The 18414-nt window shown below is 47.4% G+C and overlaps 2 long non-coding RNA genes across 2 annotated transcripts; one reads left to right on the forward strand and one right to left on the reverse strand.

Moving 5' to 3' along the window:
* The first annotated feature begins 2754 nt into the window (after positions 1-2754).
* On the forward strand, positions 2755-5260 carry LOC117052423. The gene is made up of 2 exons (XR_004427257.1): positions 2755-2810; positions 5001-5260. It is a non-coding gene; the product is annotated as an uncharacterized LOC117052423 (long non-coding RNA).
* An 8546-nt stretch (positions 5261-13806) lies between these two features.
* Positions 13807-15866, reverse strand: LOC117050653. The gene is made up of 3 exons (XR_004427117.1): positions 15783-15866; positions 14552-14595; positions 13807-14049 (listed from the first exon to the last, which is right to left on the reverse strand). It is a non-coding gene; the product is annotated as an uncharacterized LOC117050653 (long non-coding RNA).
* Positions 15867-18414: the final 2548 nt, after the last annotated feature.

Here is an 18414-nt window from a genome sequence, read left to right on the forward strand (position 1 = left end):
ACCTTCACACCTCTAGTGCTCCTTCTAGCAGGTGAAAGATTGGGGGCTCCCTGTGGAGCGGGAGGGGGGGTTAGCATAGTGATCATGTGGGGAGGAGAGAGACCCAGATCAGCTGTGCTCTAAAATTGTGGTTTGGGAAGAAGAAGGCTATCTTGACCTCCACATTGCGCAGTTGCAAATGTCTCTGATTGGGGTGAAAACCCACAAGGGTTACTGTGTGTTATTGGCTTGTCCCTTGACCCGAATCTCTTGCCTCTTCTCTCCTGCACCCCACCTCCCTCAGCCCACATCTTGCTTTCTTCCTTTGTGGTTCTGGAAGCGGACCAGAACTTTACCCTCCTCATCACCGTCCAGCCCTGGTTCCCCCAGGTAGGAGGGGAGGTCATGCTGATTCCGGAAGCGAGCAAGGAAAAGGTGGACACCTGCAGCTGGTTCCGGTGGGATACGTCTGAGAAGAATCAGATCTTGGTTTATCAACCGCCTCCGGTGAAAGATGTGAAGTACAAAGCCGCGTACACTGGGCGGGAGTCTGTGAACACGGATTGCTCCTTGCAGATCAGGAACATATCAATCACAGATATCACGTACTATATAATGCAAAGAAACACTACAATGGCGTCAGAAGTGGGACAGATATTCTTAGTGGTCATAGGTAAATGTTTCACGTGCCCTTTCTTATCCTACACAATATCCCCCCCCCTTGATATCTCTCTACAGACATGCACAGCATGATATCATCTGGTGTGACAATGATGTTTATTGTGTTTTGAATCTGGATAGTTATTTTGGTTTCGTATACTTAGCAGTTGGGCTGCAGCTCAGTGTATCTATCTGGCATGCAGGCTGAGACCTTACCTGCCTGCGGACTGTCTCACCAGAGTGGTGCATAGCTCTGGTTATCTCCCGCTTGGACTACTGCAACACACTCTAAGTGGGGCTACCTTTGAAAGTGACCCAGAAACTTCAACTAATCCAGAATGTGGCAGCTAGACTGGTGACTGGGAGTGGCCACCGAGACCACATAACACCAGTCCTGAAAGGCCTACATTGGCTCCCAGTACATTTCCAAGCACAATTCAAAGTGTTGGTGCTGACCTTTAAAGCCCTAAATGGCCTCGGCCCAGTATACCTGAAGGAGCATCTCCACCCTCATCCTTTAGCCCAGACACTGAGGTCCAGTTCCGAGGGCCTTCCGGTGGTTCCCTCTCTGCGAGAAGTGAGGTTACAGAGAACCAGGCAGAGGGCCTTCTCGGTAGTGGCACCCGCCCTGTGGAACGCCCTCCTATCAAATGTCAAGGAAATAAATAACTACCTGACTTTTAGAAGACCTCTGAAGGCAGCCCTGTTTAGGGGAGTTTTTCATGTTTGATGTTTTATTGTGTTGTTAGTATTCTGTTGGGAGCTGCCCAGAGTGGCTGGGGAAACCTAGCTAGATGGGCGGGGTATAAATTACTATTATTATTATTATTATTATCAGGTTCTGCGTGTATTAGGATGACTATTTATTAGGGGACAGGCCATAGCTCAATGGGTAGAGCATCTGCTTGGCATGCAGAAGGTCACAGGTTCAACCCCCAGCTTCTCCAGGTAGGGCTGGGGAAGACCTGGTTGGAACCCTGAAGAATTCATAGAATCATATAATTTTAGAGGTGTAAGAGATCCTGAGGGTCACCTAGTCTAGGAATCTTTTTGCCCAACCTGGAGCTCGAATCCACAACCCTAATATTAAGCACCTCATAGCCTACCGACTGAGCTATCTTGTTGAGTCAGTGCTGAGCTAGTTGGACTGACTCACAAAACCACAGAGTCAGAAGGGACCCCGAGGGTCATCTTCTCCAACCCCCTGTAATGCAGGGATATGCAGGTGGCTTGTATGGGAATCTAACCCGCGACCATGGTCTCCTCTGTACCACACTCTAGCCAACTGAGCTATTTCAACAGAAGGCAGCCTCTTTCATTTCTTGGAGAGGCAGATGTGCTTGGGAGGACAAGCCAGTTGAATGAAAAGAATATGGAGAACTGTAAACAGGAGCAAGATATAATTTAAGCAACTGAATCTGTGTGGTAGGACCATAGGACACTGCTGATCCTTGTTCATCTGGCCTAAGGTGGTCTACACTTACAGGTGGCAGGTGGGATTTCAGATAGGATTCCAGCTCTACCTGCAGAAGCCAAGGATCGAACCCGGGAGCTTAGGGGTGCAAAGCAGATGCTCTGCCACTGAGCCACGTCCACGGAGCAGCCGGGAGCCAAAAAGAAGCTAGAGCAATGGGTGTGGCTCTTTAGGCGACATTCCTCCACCAACCCACCTTAGCAAATAGCATGTCTCCATCCTCATCCAGGGAGGCAAGGGCAAAGATGGAGAAGTGGGCTGGCGAGGGTTACAGCCAAGAGAGGAGGCATGGCCTGAGGACCAGGAAGAGAAGCTCGGAGGGACGCAACCTGGGGTTGCTCACCCACCCCCCCTCAAACTAGACATGGAACCTTCTCTGCTCACACTCTTAGCCTTGAGACCGTGCCATGTAGTGAGAAAAGAGGGGGCTTCTGCCACAGCAGGCATGGGGAAAACGGAACTGGAATGATCTTTTAGGAAACCATCTTGTGCTGCCTCAGTGGCCCTGTTTGGTGGGAATTGCCCTTGGTGCCTGAGATAAACAAGGGACAAGGCGTTACGGTTCTCCTTCCTACTTCTCACCTGGCCTTTCTTTGTCTCTCCAGAAAAGCGATCCGACACGAAAAAAGCCTCACACATCCCTGGAGGAGCCGTCGCCGGGATTTTTGTGGCTTGCATAGTCGGGGCTGTCTTTCTTGTAGGCCTGATTTCCTACACAGTCACACAAGGTTTTGTACGGTAATATAGATAATTTAACAGAAAGGGAGAGGGAGAAACAGAGAGAGAGAGAGAGAGAGAGAATAAGAGAATATCAAACAGTACTTTCGGCAAATTTGTCTTGGATGCAGGTAGGATCTGGGCCAGCTCACACGGGATGCGAGGTGAGGCAACCACTTCAGGTGGCAAGATCCGAAGCGGCAGCAGGCGCCTCCTCAGGCCGCCGCTACAACAGCCTTTTGGCCAATAGGAGGCACCGCCGGTCTTCTCCCGCCCTAATTCCCCATGTCAATCTTTATCCCACCCCCCACCCCGTTTCCAATGTAGATTTTCGCTCACCCCTTGCAGGGTGCGCACACCATTTTGTGGCATGCCTCAGGTGCCGAAATCTCTTGGGCCGGCCCTGAGTGGGAGGATGCTATTAATCACTTAAACCATGTATTTATTACAGTGACCAACATAACCTTCATTGGTTGCTCTGACTTTTAAAAAGTTGCTGTTTCCAAGGTGGTAGCTATAAACAATGCTTCCCCCCCCCCCGGTGGGGGATGCAGGAGTACGCATATCCCTAAACATTTTGTGAAACTAATGGGAGAAGAAACTAAAAAATTAAATAAAAATTAGTTTCTTCTCTAGCACGGTGAATCGTCAGTTCCATATCTACCCCCGATGGTGGCCTTTTGGCCATTTACTGTATTTATCTTTCGCGATTCGAACTATAAAATGGTGATGTTCTTGAGCCAAAATGAGAGTACCCCTAAAAAAAAATTAAGAAAAAAAGCACTGGCTATAAAGCTATGAGAATGGCAGACCCTCCAAGTGTCCCTATTTCACAGGGAAAGTCCTGGATTTACAGAAGCCATCCCGGGTTCTGATTTGATCCTGGAACTTCCCGCTTTTACCTCAGGGCGCCCCTATTTTCATCGGAGAAATGTTGGAGGGTAGGAGTTATGAGACCCCCGAGCCAAGGTGATAAGTAACCATACAACCTTTGGAAGACATCTGAAGGCAGGCCTTCATAGCAAAGTTTTGGTTTTTTTTAATGTTTACTGTTTTATTATGTTTTTAAATATGTTGGAAGCGGCCCAGAGTGGCTGGGGCAATCCAATCAGATGGGTGGCGAATAAATAGTAAAATTGTTGCTGCTGTTGTTGGCGTGTTGTTATGGAATAGGGCGTCCCTATTTTCACCGGAGAAATGTTGGAGGGTATGGGGTGGGGTGCTCAGAAGACCTTCATTTGCTGAAGCTAAGTGATGCTGAGACTATCCTCCGTTAGGAGGCCATGTGAAGGCCAGGGGTCCAGCATGTATATCCAGAAGTTCTCCCTCTGGGAATCCAAGACTGGATGTTGACATTGGCTGCCAGTTCCTTTCTGAGCCCAGCTCAAAGTGCTGCTCACATTAATGTTCGAAACCTTAAACAACACAGGCCCCCAGTGATTAGTCCTCCACCTTCCCTGCAGATTCCCTTGGGTGTTAAAATTGTCAGAGGGAGCCCTCCTGGTTGCTCCACTGCCCTCAGAAGCTCAGGAAGGTTGGCCCAAGAAAGGGCAGTCTCTGTAGCAGCCCCTAAGTTGTGGAACTCCCTCCCCATTGAGACGTGTCTGTCACCTTCATTATTCAGTTTTCGGTGAATGCAGAAGATGAACCTGCCTTTTGATGCCTGAGATGCACATTTACAACCCACCTTAATTCTCTTATTGTACGTTTTTGGGACTTGGGTGGCGCTGTGGGTTAAACCACAGAGCCTAGGGTTTGCCGATCAGAAGGTCGGCGGTTCAGATCCCCGCGATGGGGTGAGCTCCCGTTGCTCAGTCCCTGCTCCTGCCCGCCTAGCAGTTCGAAAGCACATCAAAGTGCAAATAGATAAATAGGTACCGCTCCGGCGGGAAGCTAATCGGCGTTTCCGTGCGCTGGTCTGGTTCGCCAGAAGCGGCTTTGTCATGCTGGCCACATGACCCGGAAGCTGTACGCCGGCTCCCTCGGCCAGTAAAGCGAGATGAGCGCCGCAACCCCAGAGTCCTCCACAAATGGACTTAATGGTCAGGGGTCCCTTTACCTTTTACATTGTTTTTAATGTTGTATTTTAATTGTTGTAACCTGCTCTGGAACCTTAGGGTGAAAGGGTGGGCTGCTGATGGTGAAATAATTGTTATTGGTTCTCTTCCAGGTAAGAAAAATAGCCAATAGTGCAGAAAATGCTTTGGAGCCAAGCCCAGAAGAGTTTCCATGAGTTCCACGGATTTAATGTTCCCCATCTCCCCAAGAAGAGAAGCTCCATTTATTTGAAAATGATGATGAAAGAATCAAGGGCCCCTTGATAAGCATCAACCTTTGTACCTAGCCCAAACCCAACAGGGCAGGGGGAAAGCACACCATCATGTCCACAGATGAAATTAAAAACAAAACAAGAAAACCCTCAAATGCTTATTTTTTTACTATATTCGTACTTTGTGCTAGAGATGGTTGAGATGGGACTCGCCATATTCCAGAGTCGTGCATTGTGTTATATTATAATATATATTATTATTGTAAGTCACCATGAATAGTTCTGTAGGACATCAATGATGAGAACCGTTGAAGGAGGAAGTAAACCAGCTTATGCATTCCGGGCTTATAAATGTTCAATGTTCTCACTGGTCCTTCCAGTACCTCTGCTCCCCCTTCTGGACAGGAGGAGTAATGACGCCAGAAACTCATCATGATCTAAGAATGGAATTGATGGGTTGGCTTTTTTATCACGATAATTGGCCCCTCCCCAGCTCTGTCTGGCTATTGGTACTTAGCTGGAAGGGAAGATAAGACACCCAAGGATCCAGGTTGTTTGGAAACCTCTACCCCCCCCCCCCCCGCAGAGCTACAAAATTCCAGAGTTCCTTGGGAAGAAGGGTTTCTGTTAAACCAAACTATAAATTGCATCTCTTTGAGGGGAATGAGGTTCTCTTATCAACTCTCAGCACCTTTAACAAACTACACCTCCCAGAATTCTTTGAGGGAAGCCGTGGTTGTTTAAAGTGGCATTGTAGTGCTTTAGATTTGCGGTGTGTGTGTGGCACCAGTTCTGTAGCTTACAGCGTAAGAAGAGTGTCAGTTTGCAAAATGAAATTGAGATGTAAAACCTCTCTCTTCATTCTTATTTAAAAGTTGTTGGCAAGGCTGCACCAAACTTGGTGCTTGCATTAACGGACAGAAGTAACCACTCACCACGTTGGACCCAACAAAAGCTGGTAACTACAATACTATGTTTGGTGTCCCCCTTTGTTGTGGCATTTCCTGGGTGTAAGATGTCTCGCTCCATCTTTGTGTTGCAAGCAACCCTCTGGCAATTGGTCAAAGACAGAGGACCCCACCCTCCTTTTTTGGGGCAAAGTTCTTTATTATTATTTCATCTTATAATGTATATAAAACAGAAAGAACAATTATAGCAACAGACAAAAATGGAAAGACGAAAAACTAAACGATAAAACAGGCATGCAGACGGAACGGTTTCAGTGGAGGAGCGTGGTTTCATGGTGCCTGGGCCGTGCGTACAGAGGGCCGTGTGCCAGGCCAGCCCTCGCTGCCGGAGCAACACCAGCTCCAAGCCGTTTGTGAGGCTGGGATGCTCCCTGTACAGCCCTGGCAGAAAAACACAGGGTAATCCTGTCGAAGGGAAGGGAAGAGGAATGAATATTCTGCAGACTTGAATACCATATTTTTCTGTGTATAACACGCCCCCATATATAAGATTTTGGGGGGACTCAAAATTAAGAAAATGGGGGGAGATTTCCCAGAGTTGTTGAGCTTTCTTGAGGGGGGGATTGCAACAAATCGCTCACCCACCTCAACAACGCTGCCATTAGCACACGGCACAGAGGGCACCAATTGTACCTGGTTGTTGGTGAGATTGAAATGGGGACAAAGGGGGTTTGATGATGATGATTTATTCAATTTATACACCGCCCTATACCCAGAGGCCTCAGGGTGGTTCACAAACAAGACGACAACATATAAAATCAAACCAAAAGCAGTAATCCAATAACGCCCCCCCAAAAGCCACATTCTAGATGGTTGTTGGATGTCAGTAAGATCAACCAAAGGCCTGCTTAAAAAGGAACGTTTTTGCCTGGCGCCTAAAGGTGTGTATAATGAAGGTGCCAGGCGAACTTCCCTGGGGAGAGCATTCCACAGACTAGGAGCCACTGCAGAGAAGGCCCCGTTCTCGTGTTGCCACCATCCGGGCCTCTCGAGGAGGCACACAAAGGAGGGCCTCGGAAGATGATCTCAGGTAGGTTCATATCTCGAAGCTACTAACATGAGTTTGGCCAAACTGCGAGAGGCAGTGAAGGATAGGCGTGCCTGGCGTGCTCTGGTCCATGGGGTCATGAAGAGTCGGACACGACTGAACAACAACAACAAAGGTTCATATGGGAGGAGGCAATCTTTGAGGTATTGCGGTCCTGAGCCGTTTAAGGCTTTATAGGTCAAAACCAGCACTTTGAATTAGAAACTAATTGGTAGCCAGTGCAGTCAGACCAGGATCGGTGTATTTAGCCACATAGTTATAGTTTGCTACACATCTTTGAAAACCAATAAATATGACTTTAAAAAAGTATATTCATTATTTCTGCACATTATAAACCCTGCCAGCTCGCTGTGGTTTAAACCCTGGACTGATGAGCCTTTCTCAGATGGGACACCCAGAAGGGGTCTTCCCCACACAACTCACCCAAGGCTCACACTCCAGCTTTATGACCTCCCATGGTTACCTGGGAGCTGACAAGTGAGGGAGGCTGCAGTGAGGTATCCTAGGCTAAAGCTGAGGAGACCGTGCAGGGGTGGAGAACGGGTGGCCTCGGCTGGGTGGTCCTGGGCATCTGTGGTTACGGACAGGGGAGGAACCCATGTGTATGACTGGGCACAAAATCATCCTCCCAGGATGCCCCAAGCCCTCTCACCTACAAGAGTGGCACCAACACCATGCAGAGAGCCCACCCAGTAGCTGGGGCCCCCTCTGGCTGTGGAAGACCTTGGCCAATGCTGCTTCTAGCAGGTGAGAGACTGTGGAAAATAAAGCGACTAAGAAATTTAATAAATCATCATAATAATAACACTGTGTTTTAATTTGTTGGATGCTGCCCATAGTGGTTGGGGTAACCCAATCAGATGGGAATAATAATAATAATAATAATAATAATAATAATAATAATATGCTGTTAGAGAAGTCTGCTAGCAGCAAACTACAGTCCCCATAATTCTTTGCAGTCGTATGGTGCTGCTTAAGTGCAGATGGAGCACAGGGTTTTCAGAAAACCCCTTCCCCAGCTGGTAACAGGATTCAGGGCTGGGGTCTAAAACTCTGGCTTGGGCAGGGAGTCTGTTCTTAAGGCACTAGTGATGAGCTCTGCTTCAGCCTCAATATAAGTCATGCCTCCCAAATTTTCTCCCTTTCTCTCCAAGACATAACTCTGAAAAACCCTCTTGATTCTTGCTCTATAACGGAAGCATGTTTTTAGTTTGTCATTGGTTTCTGAACATTTCAAACCGTAGCTGCTTCCGAATTTCCAGAACGTTGCAATCTGCTTGTTTTCGTTCCGAAATTGCACAGGGCAGGAATCCGATAAATACACTGCAAGCGCCGATGTCTCCGACTTGCTGCCGACCTCTTCACTGAACTGAACTTTTGTTTCTTTTCCCTTCCGCCCAACCCCTGCTCTTCCAGCACACATTCTGAATTCGTGCTTTGCGCTGGTGCAAGCTGAGAACATTAGAATTCCTGTCGTGTTGGATCCGTGGCGCCCGTCATTGGGAAATGATGTAACACTGGTCCCAGTCAGTAGCATGGAGAGGGTCTTATTCTGCGGCTGGTTCCGAGGGAAAATATCAGAGGCAAGTAATATCGTGACCTACCAACCTCAGCCAGCCTCCATATTCAATATCAGCTGGGCCTACGCTGGGCGGATAAGCATCAATGAACATTGCTCCCTGCACATCACTAATTTAACCCTCCTGGACAGCGGCTACTACATGATACGAAAGGAAAAAGTTCTGCCGGACTCATCCGAAGTGGGGAGGATTTACCTAGCGGTCAGAGGTGAGTATATTTGGTCCCTGGAACTAGGGATAAACAAATATCTCAGTTTCTCATTTTTCCAGTCTTAGGTGGAGTTCTTCACATTTTTACACCAGTCTGCAATTATTATTATTATTATTTTTAAAAGGTCATCATGACAATTCATCAGCATTTGAATGAAAAATCTCTCCATATATATATATGGAATTGTGACAATTTTTTGCAAGGCAATTTCCCTAAATATACTGCGCTTCTGCAAAATATTTTCACCAACGTATGTGCTTTTATGCACACTTTGACCTAGTACAGGTATTTCTGTACAAAACCCTTGGCCAGTGAACTGCCGTGCACAATTCAGAGCAGCGCATTTGTGGAGCTGTGTTTCAGTTCTTGCCAGGGCCGGTCCAAGGCATTTTGGCACTTGAGGCGAACCACAAAATGGCGTCCCTCATCCCTGCCAGGGAAGAAGGGGTGAACATGAAGGAACAAGGGGGGACTAAAGATCTACAACAGGACTGCTGCTCCTATGGATCCTGCCGCCTGAGGCGGTCTCCTCACCTTGCTTCATGGGTGGTCCGGCCCTGATACTTGTATTATTTTGGAAAATGTGAAAGATGTGGGTTCACCTTTCCGTGTGAACCAAATCAGTTTTCTCCCCCACCCTTACCTGTAACTGATGCAGAGGACAGGGACGCTCAACGTACCTGAGGACGAGCTAAGGAAAATAAACAACTATCTGACTTTTAGAAAACATCTGGAGGCAGCCCTGTTTAGGGAAGTTTTTAATGTTTGATGTTTTATTGTGTTTTTAATATTCTGTTGGGAGCTGCCCAGAGTGGCTGAGGAGGCCCGGCCAGATGGACAGGGTATAAGTAATAAATTACTACTACTACTACTACTACTACTACTACTACTACAGTCATATCTGGGATCCCTAACGCCTTGAGAGTTAAATTTTTTGGCTCCCAAATGCAGCAATCCTGGAAGTGAATGTTCCGGTTTGCGAACATTGTTTGGAACCCGAACGCCTGGCGCGGCTTCTGCGGAAGCTTCTGCAGCCAATCGAAAGCCGCGCCTTGGTTTCCAAACATTTTGGAAATCAAATGGGCTTCCGGAATGGATTCCGTTCGGTACCACTGTACTATTATTCCTACTGTATGCACATTTTTTTCTTGCTGTCTGCATGCGGAGATCTCGGCAGAAGAAGGAAGGCGCATATTCTACCTGCCAAAGCCACCGCAGGGCTTGTCATCGGATGTATTTCGCTGTCCCTGGTCTTAGTAGGCCTCGCTTCCTACCACATGTTGAGCAGCTATTCAAGGTAACACTTGCTTGTTTTTGATCTCCTTTTGGTTAAGTATAATATAAGGCAGGGCGCTTCATACGTCTGGAACGAGCGGCTGTTTTACGGATGAGCAGGCTAATACACAACCACACAGGAGAGTAAAAGCATCCAGGAAGACAGGCTAAAGGTGGAGCCTTTGCCCCGAACCCAAGACAACCAAACACTATATTTAACCAATTACTATGGGTGTTGTTTATATGCATTCTTTGACCAAAAAGTAAAGGAGGTGTATACAATGTGCCATCCAACCATCTTAGGGACCCTGCTGTGTAGGGCTTGCTCCTTATAGTAGCAGCAGCCGCCTGTTTTATTGGTGGCCCTTTCCTAATGTTTCATTTTTCCTCTGATTTTTTTTTTTTGCATCCATGGCATTGTACTTGCATTGTCTTTCTTGTGTTCCGTGGTAAGCTGCCTTTACTCTCAAAGGCAGCCTAGAGATGTTTCAAATAATATGAAATAAAACTAGCTTCTCACCCCAGAAATATTTCTTCCTTTCCCTCTTTCCTTGGGTAGAATTGATCCTGAACAAGCCCATACGATTCTGACCTGAAGCAAAAGCCAGGAGTCCAGAAACATCTGGAGGGCCAAAGATTCCGCATCCCTGCCTTAAATCATAGAGGTTGGTAGTCACGGTTTCCTTCCGAGGGTCCATTTCCACCTTCAGATGTCAACGAGAGCATGGCAACTTCAGTTAAGGGACCTAGACTTGGCCTTGAACCTGGATGGATGTGGTACCTAGTTGTAAGACCATTCTGGGCTCTTGAGTGCAGGAGCATGAACACAAAGAGGCAAACACCATGCAGGATACAACAGGTTTATTTTGAGTTGCATATGCAAAGCAAAGCAAATGGTGCAGGGAAATAATTCGCCAACTGCACGCTGAGAGACTAGCGTGCATTCCTTTTATACATGATAATAGGAATTCGAAACTTAATTCATAATTAGGACACGTGTTTTACGGGAAATCAGGTGATTTATAGGAAACCGAAAATAGAAACTTATCCGGCCTCCCAGAGCCCACCCTCCTGTCTGAGAATGCAAAGGGAGTTTGTTCTTGGCAAGCTTCCTCCAAGGTGGCAACATAGAACCTAGCTAGTGAGCACACAGATCCCTATTGTCATTGAAGATTGAGTCTCATTCATAACACCTGTGACTGCCAATCAACAAAGAAAGCATAATTTCAATTAACTGGCAATAAACTTATTGCATTAGGCTTTAGAATACAAGGGTATAAATCAATAAAGCAATACAAAAAATACTCTAACAAGCATGATGCTTATAATACGATTAATAAGGCTAACTCATAAGGCTTAATATTAATGGACACATTCCGCTCTTCAAAAGGGGCCTCTTACAGGCAGGGTGCTATTATCTATTAATAGACAATTCAAGACTCCTTTGTTTCGCCCAGACACAGCGCTTATCTTTTAACCTTGGCCGATTTTGGCCGGCTTCCCAGAAAGGGGCCTCTTCTCCTCATGTCAATTTAAACTGTTCTTCTTTACAGAGGCTTGTAAAAGCAATACAGAATTATGAATATTGCAGTGCTGTGAATATAGGCTAAAAATATATTTTAAAGCATTAAAAGGCATTAAAAGGCATTTCACAACAGGGAATTAGCAACAGGGAATAATTAGCAACAGGGAACTGTCCACTTCATGGTGGGTTGGAAATTACCCTTCTAGTCCCAAAGGGAGTAGGGTATGGATGCTTCTGGTTTCCCTTATCTGATTCTAGACACACTCTCTTTTAGAGGTGGGAAAAAGCAGAAGAGATCATCGTTCTCCAGCACAGCGGTGGCATTTAAGTTTGGAGCAGCAACAGCCAACCGCACAGACTGTATGAGTCACTTCCCTCCCCACTGCAGGAGGAGGAGCCTCCATCTATGTGGAAACCGTGAATGAAATAACTGAGGACAGTCTGGCGGCTTCTTGAGCACCAACCCTTACAGCCAACCGGACCCCCAGAGGCAGAAAATAACATCGTATATACACCTGTGAAATAAAAGCCCCCAGAGTCCGTTTAGTGGCACCCATTCTCCTTTGTTCCATTGAGTGTTGGGGTGGGCAGTGTTGGCTCCAGGGATTTTTTGGGGAGGGAGATCCTTGGACAAGATGCCTACAGCTGGCTCCTTGGACCCATCACCCCTTTGTGGGTTGTTGTTGCTGCTCCTTCACCTGCTCTCTCTCCCCCCCCCCCATGGGCCCAATTTGCCTAGAGCCAGATGGCAGCAATAATAATAATAATAATAATAATAATAATAATAATAATAATAATAATAATAATAATAATATATTTATACTCCACACATCTGGCTGGGTTTCCAAGGCCACTCTGGGCAGCTTCCAACCAAAGATTTAAAATACATTAAAACATCAGTCATTAAAAACTTTCCTAAACAGGGCCACCTTCAGGTGTCTTCTAAAAGTCAGATAGTTGTTTATTTCCTAAGCAGGTACAGGCTTGGTGCTCTTTTGCCAACCTCCTAGCAATGTGGTGCAGTTGTTAGCGTGCTGGACTAGGAGCTTGGGAGGCCAGGGTTCAAATCCCCACTCAGTCATGACGCTCATTGGGTGACCTTGGACCAGTCAATGTCTATAATAATAATAATAATAATAATAAGTTTATTATTTATACCCCGCCTATCTGGCTGGGTTTCCCCAGCCATTATGGGCAGCTTCCAACCAAAGATTAAAAATACATTAAAACATCAGTCATTAAAAACTTCCCTAAACAGGGCTGCCTTCAGGTGTCTTCTAAATGTCATATAGCTGTTTATTTCTTCGACATCTGATGGGAGGGCATTCCACAGGGCGGACGCCACTACCAAGAAGGCCCTCTGCCTGGTTCTTAGGGCTCATCCATGCTTTTGCTTGTCATGTGCCTAGGAAGCATGCGTCCGAGCGGTTCTCTGTTTGCCCCACAACTTGCCCCAGGAAAACCCACTCTTTAGCTCTGAATCAGAACAAACATCAGTCCCTGGGAAAGCCGACTGACATTTGCTCAGATTCAGCACAAAAGAGGGGGAAGCGGTGGGAAGCCTGGATGAGCCCTCTGCCTAACCTACCTCACAGGGTCGTTGTGAGGATAAAATTGGGGGGGGACACCATGTATGCTGCCGTCTTGAGCTCCTTGGAGGGGCGGTGGGATACAAATCCAATGCATTCTTTACTTGCTTAGACAGGAAGTGTGAACAGCAGCAGCCGAGCCAGGGGGCTCCAGGGGTCCTAGGTGGGTCCCAGATCTCAGAAAGATCATTTTAAAAAAGGAACTAGCTCCAGCTGGACACATCCAGAAAGGAACTAATTTCAGTTCATGCTCGATCCTGTATAAAACAGCCTAGTTGGGTTCACGCTCAGTTCACAGATCAATTCAAGTTTATGCCAACGATCCTCGGTAATTTAACCCAACTACCCAACGTTCAGATTGTTTCAGGTTGCCGTTGAAAAGAGACTTAAGACAGCAAGAAAACAGTGAAATTGTTTAATGCATTTTCTCCAACCGTTTTGATATTTAAGCAAACAGGCACAAAGAGTCTAATGCGTTTTTCTTTTAAAGTTAAAAAAAAAAAGACCTTGAAGATGAAACCGTTCAAAGTTCTACCTCAGAATGATCTGCAGGGATGCACATTAAGGCCACATTCACGCCATATATTTAAAGCACTATATTTAGAGAAGAGTCTGGGGTTTTTAAGGCAGGTTATATCACGGAGGGCAATGGCTGGCGTTTGCAGCTGACAGGCATCTAGGCAGAAACGTTCAGCTGGGAGAAGGTACCGTGAGTCCTTATTGCTACGCAGGAGATTCTTCACTCAGAAATCACCTGGAGAGAGAGAGAGAGAGAGAGAGGATGAATGTGTGTCAAGGGCGCAGGGCTTCATCCGGCCCAGAATTTATTTCCAATGCCAAAAACTCAGCGGTGGGGTTTAAGGCTTTCTCTGTGCAGGAAATGCACTTGCAGGAAATGTGGGGTGGGGCAGGCAGTAAGCTGCAGTGAGCTGCTGTGGTGTGGGGCAGAACTGTGTGTGCCCAGTGCCCCCTAAGTTAGCCTGCTGCCTCCAAGGGTCAGGGGAAGGCATTGCCCCTTCACTAGAGTTAGAAGTTAAATTTCCAACTGCTTGTCCAGTCACCTTCTGTTTGCGGAAAGGTGGCAGGGGCAGCTTTAGGGCTGGACACTGGGCACTGAGCCATGGGGGTGCCATCTCAGAACCGGGTAAGCATGGCCCTGGGCTTTGGGGAGGAGATGTGAGAGCTCTGGCAGGGTCCTAGAGTCCTCCAGCCTCCTTCCCAAAGCCAGAAGTCACAGAAATGGAGGGGAGGCTTACCTCTCCAGTTCTTGATACAGAGCCCCGCCGTCACACAGCACCTCCTGAAGACGAAACATTGAGACGGTTCAGCCATGGGTCTGATCTGCCTACCTTGCACGCTTAACCAATTTTGGGGGTGTCCATAGATCACCATTGCAATCCACACCTGACGCCTAGGTTCACCCCTCTCCTGTTAAAGGGATCTGATGACGGTAGGCCTAGCCGACCGTTCTGCCGTAGAATTGGGGCCTGAGCGAGCTGCTGCATGTTGGAGTACAGTCATGAAATCATAGAATTGTACGGTTGGAAGGGACCCCGAGGGTCATCTCGGCAATCTCAGCTGAAGCATCCCTGACGTTTGGCCATCCAACCTCAGCTTTAAAAACTCCAGTGAAGGAGAGTCCGCAACCTCCTGAGGGAGACCGTTCCCCTGTCGAACAGCTCTTGCTGTCAGAGAGGGTTTTTTTCCACTCGGAATCTCCTTTCTTGTCATTTGAAGCCATTGGGTCCTACCCTTCAGAGCATGAGGAAACAGTAGCAAGCCAGCCTCCCCCAGCCTTCTGCTGACCTCTGCAAGGCCAAATTCTGCACCAGCTGCAGTTTCCAAACTGTCTTCAAAGGCAGCCCGAGATAATATTGCGCCGGAGCTGTCCAGTTTAGGACTGTGGTCCAAGAACATTCGCAGGGCACCTAGTATTTGGGGGGGGGGGGTTGGCGGCGAGACCTGAGTGGGCAATGCTGACTCAAAACTAGGCAGGATCCTGCACGGGGCAGTCGGCGTGGGAAGGATTCTTTCCCCACCCACAGAACGACGGCTAGTTAGACTCTGAGCAAAAAAGCCACCCGCTGAGTCATGCAATGAGCAAACCCTGCATCGCAGTGTGGCATGAGTAACAAGCCAGCCTTGCAAAAGGAACATACAAACAACAACACAACCACCGCTGTCATAATTCTTTGCCTACAAAGCAGGGCGGCTGAGCAACCTTTGTGCCCCCAAAGCCACATACAGCAGCGGGTGGTGGTGGGTTTTTGTCTCATGTCACGTCTAGCAGACTAGACAGTTCAGAACGGACTCACGGCTGACTTGCCAAAAAGAGCGGAAGGCTCTATTTCATTCTCTTTCCCTTGGTCTCTTCCTTCCCAAGTCTAATATTCACTCTGGAGGTATCGTGGAATCCTAAACTGTCGGAAGGGACCCCCGAGGGTCATTCAGTCCAACCCCCTGCAATGCCGGAAGCTGTACACTTACCTGGTATATGGTGCTGGGCTCCGCAGGGTTCTCAGGCTTGGTCTGGAACAAAGACAAACAGGAAAGCTTTCTAGGTTGCTGAAGCAATTCTGTGGAGGGCTGGATGTGTCCCTGCTCTTTTCTCTCTTTTTAAAGTCTCAGATTTTGTATGAAGAAACAAAAAACTTCACTTCGGGTTTGCGTATGGTTTACTTTAACACATAAATGCACCCCCCCTCAAAAACCCCCCCACAGAATTAAGTCTTCATACACATAGTGTGTATGTTTTACCTAATCAAGGTAAAGGTAAAGGACCCCTGGATGGTTAAGTCCAGTCAAAGGCGACTATGGGGTTGCAACGCTCAACTTGCTTTCAGGCCGAGGGAGCCGGCGTTTGTCCACAGACAGCTTTCCAGGTCATGTGGCCAGTATGACTAAACCGCTACAGGTGCACGGAGGACTGTGACGAGTGCCAGAGGAAACGTCATTTACCTTCCCGCCGCAGCGGTACCTATTTATCTACTTGCACTGGCATACTTTGGAACTGCTAGGTTGGCTGGGACAGAGCAATGGGAGCTCACTTTGGTGCCCAGTATTTTTGCTTGAAGGGCTGTGCAGAATAATTCAGGGTGCAGATATTAGTTCAGGGAGTGCAAACAAGGTAGGTTTGTGCGACAATCAAATGAAACAAAAATCTCTCTCGTCTCTCAGTGCCAAGATTGCCACTGCCCCTAACAGCTGCCATTCCCTGGGTAGTCGTGGGGCAGAAGGGGGCTGCTGAGCTCAAGGGTTTGAGCCCCAAAGTTCAGCACCAGCTGAACCTCTGCTGTGCCAGTGTAAAAGTGGTCGTTCTTGCTGCAATGTATCTCAATCATCACTCACGCTCGATCCAAAACGCTTGGTAGCAGAGCCGGAGAAGTCCTTAGGTAAGGATGGGATTGTTGAAATTGGTGGTGGTGTCGGTGGCTGCGGGTTCTTTCTCCGAATGTGGACACCTGGGGACAAGGTAAGAATGGAGAAAAGCACTTCTTCTGTCTACCGGGCCAGATTCAAGGTCCTTTTATAAATTATAGCCCAGCTTGATTACTGAGACAATCTACAGGAGTGTCACTGATCTCTCCTCAAATTGGCAAAGGTCCAATTGACGACAACAAGAAACCAAGTCTTTGTGCCATTGGCTCAGTATTCTGGATTACCCTGTTTATAGAAAACTTTTTAATACGGTTTTTATTGTACAGTTTCATGTTCAATTGCTGAAACCACTCTGATTTTTAAATGAATTTTTTTTATTCTTCTTATTTAAATTTGGATACCGCCCTTCATCCGGGGTAGTTCACAACATAAAATTAGAATGTAAAAACACAAAATACATGATAAAGTTAAGAACAGGACAAAACTAATTACCCACGGCTCCTCCCACAATAGATTTAAAAGGGCATCGGATGTCAAAGGCCTGTTTGAAGAGGAACGTTTTCCCCTGGTGTCTAAAGAAACACAATGATGGGGTCAGGTGAGCCTCCCTGGGCAGAGTATTCCTCAAACGGGGAGCCACTGCAGAAAAGGCCCATTCTTGTGTTGCCACCCTCCAGAAATCTTGTGGAGGAGGGACACAAAGAAGAATAGGCGTGTAACTATTTTTGTAAATAAAGATAAAATAAAATATTTCACAAAGACCAGGGCTTGAAGATTTTTCGTCGATTCGCTGGTGAGGATGATAAGCTAACCTTGAAGGATAGTTTCACGGACTGCAGATTAGGTAAAGGTAAAGGGACCCAGAAGCTGTACGCCGGCTCCCTCCGGCCAGTAATGCGAGATGAGCACCGCCACCCCAGAGATGGTGACAGCAGTCACGAAATTAGGAGACGCCTGCTTCTTGGGAGAAAAGCAATGACAAACCTAGACAGCATCTTAAAAAGCAAAGACATCACCTTGCTGACAAAGGTCCGTATAGTTAAAGCTATGGTTTTCCCAGTAGTAATGTACGGAAGTGAGAGCTGGACCATAAAGAAGGCTGATCGCCGAAGAATTGATGCTTTTGAATTATGGTGCTGGAGGAGACTCTTGAGAGTCCCATGGACTGCAAGAAGATCAAACCTATCCATTCTCAAAGAAATCAGCCCTGAGTGCTCACTAGAAGGACAGATCCTGAAGTTGAGGCTCCAGTACTTTGGCCACCTCATGAGAAGAGAAGACTCCCTGGAAAAGACCCTGATGTTGGGAAAGATGGAGGGCACAAGGAGAAGGGGACGACAGAGGATGAGATGGTTGGACAGTGTTCTCGAAGCTACTAACATGAGTTTGGCCAAACTGCGAGAGGCAGTGAAGGATAGGTGTGCCTGGCGTGCTCTGGTCCATGGGGTCACGAAGAGTCGGACACGACTGAACGACTGAACAACAACAAAGGGACCCCTGACCATTAGGTCCAGTCACAGACGACTCTGGGGTGGCGGTGCTCATCTCGCATTACTGGCCGGAGGGAGCCGGCGTACAGCTTCCGGGTCATGTGGCCAGCATGACTAAGCCGCTTCTGGCGAACCAGAGCAGCGCACGGAAACGCCGTTTCCCTTCCCGCCTGAGTGGTACCTATTTATCTACTTGCACTTTGCCGTGGTTTCGAACTGCTAGGTTGGCAGGAGCAGTGACCGAACAACGG

Source organism: Lacerta agilis, chromosome 8 (assembly GCF_009819535.1).
Source record: "Lacerta agilis isolate rLacAgi1 chromosome 8, rLacAgi1.pri, whole genome shotgun sequence".
In the NCBI taxonomy this organism is placed as follows: Eukaryota; Metazoa; Chordata; class Lepidosauria; order Squamata; family Lacertidae; genus Lacerta; species Lacerta agilis.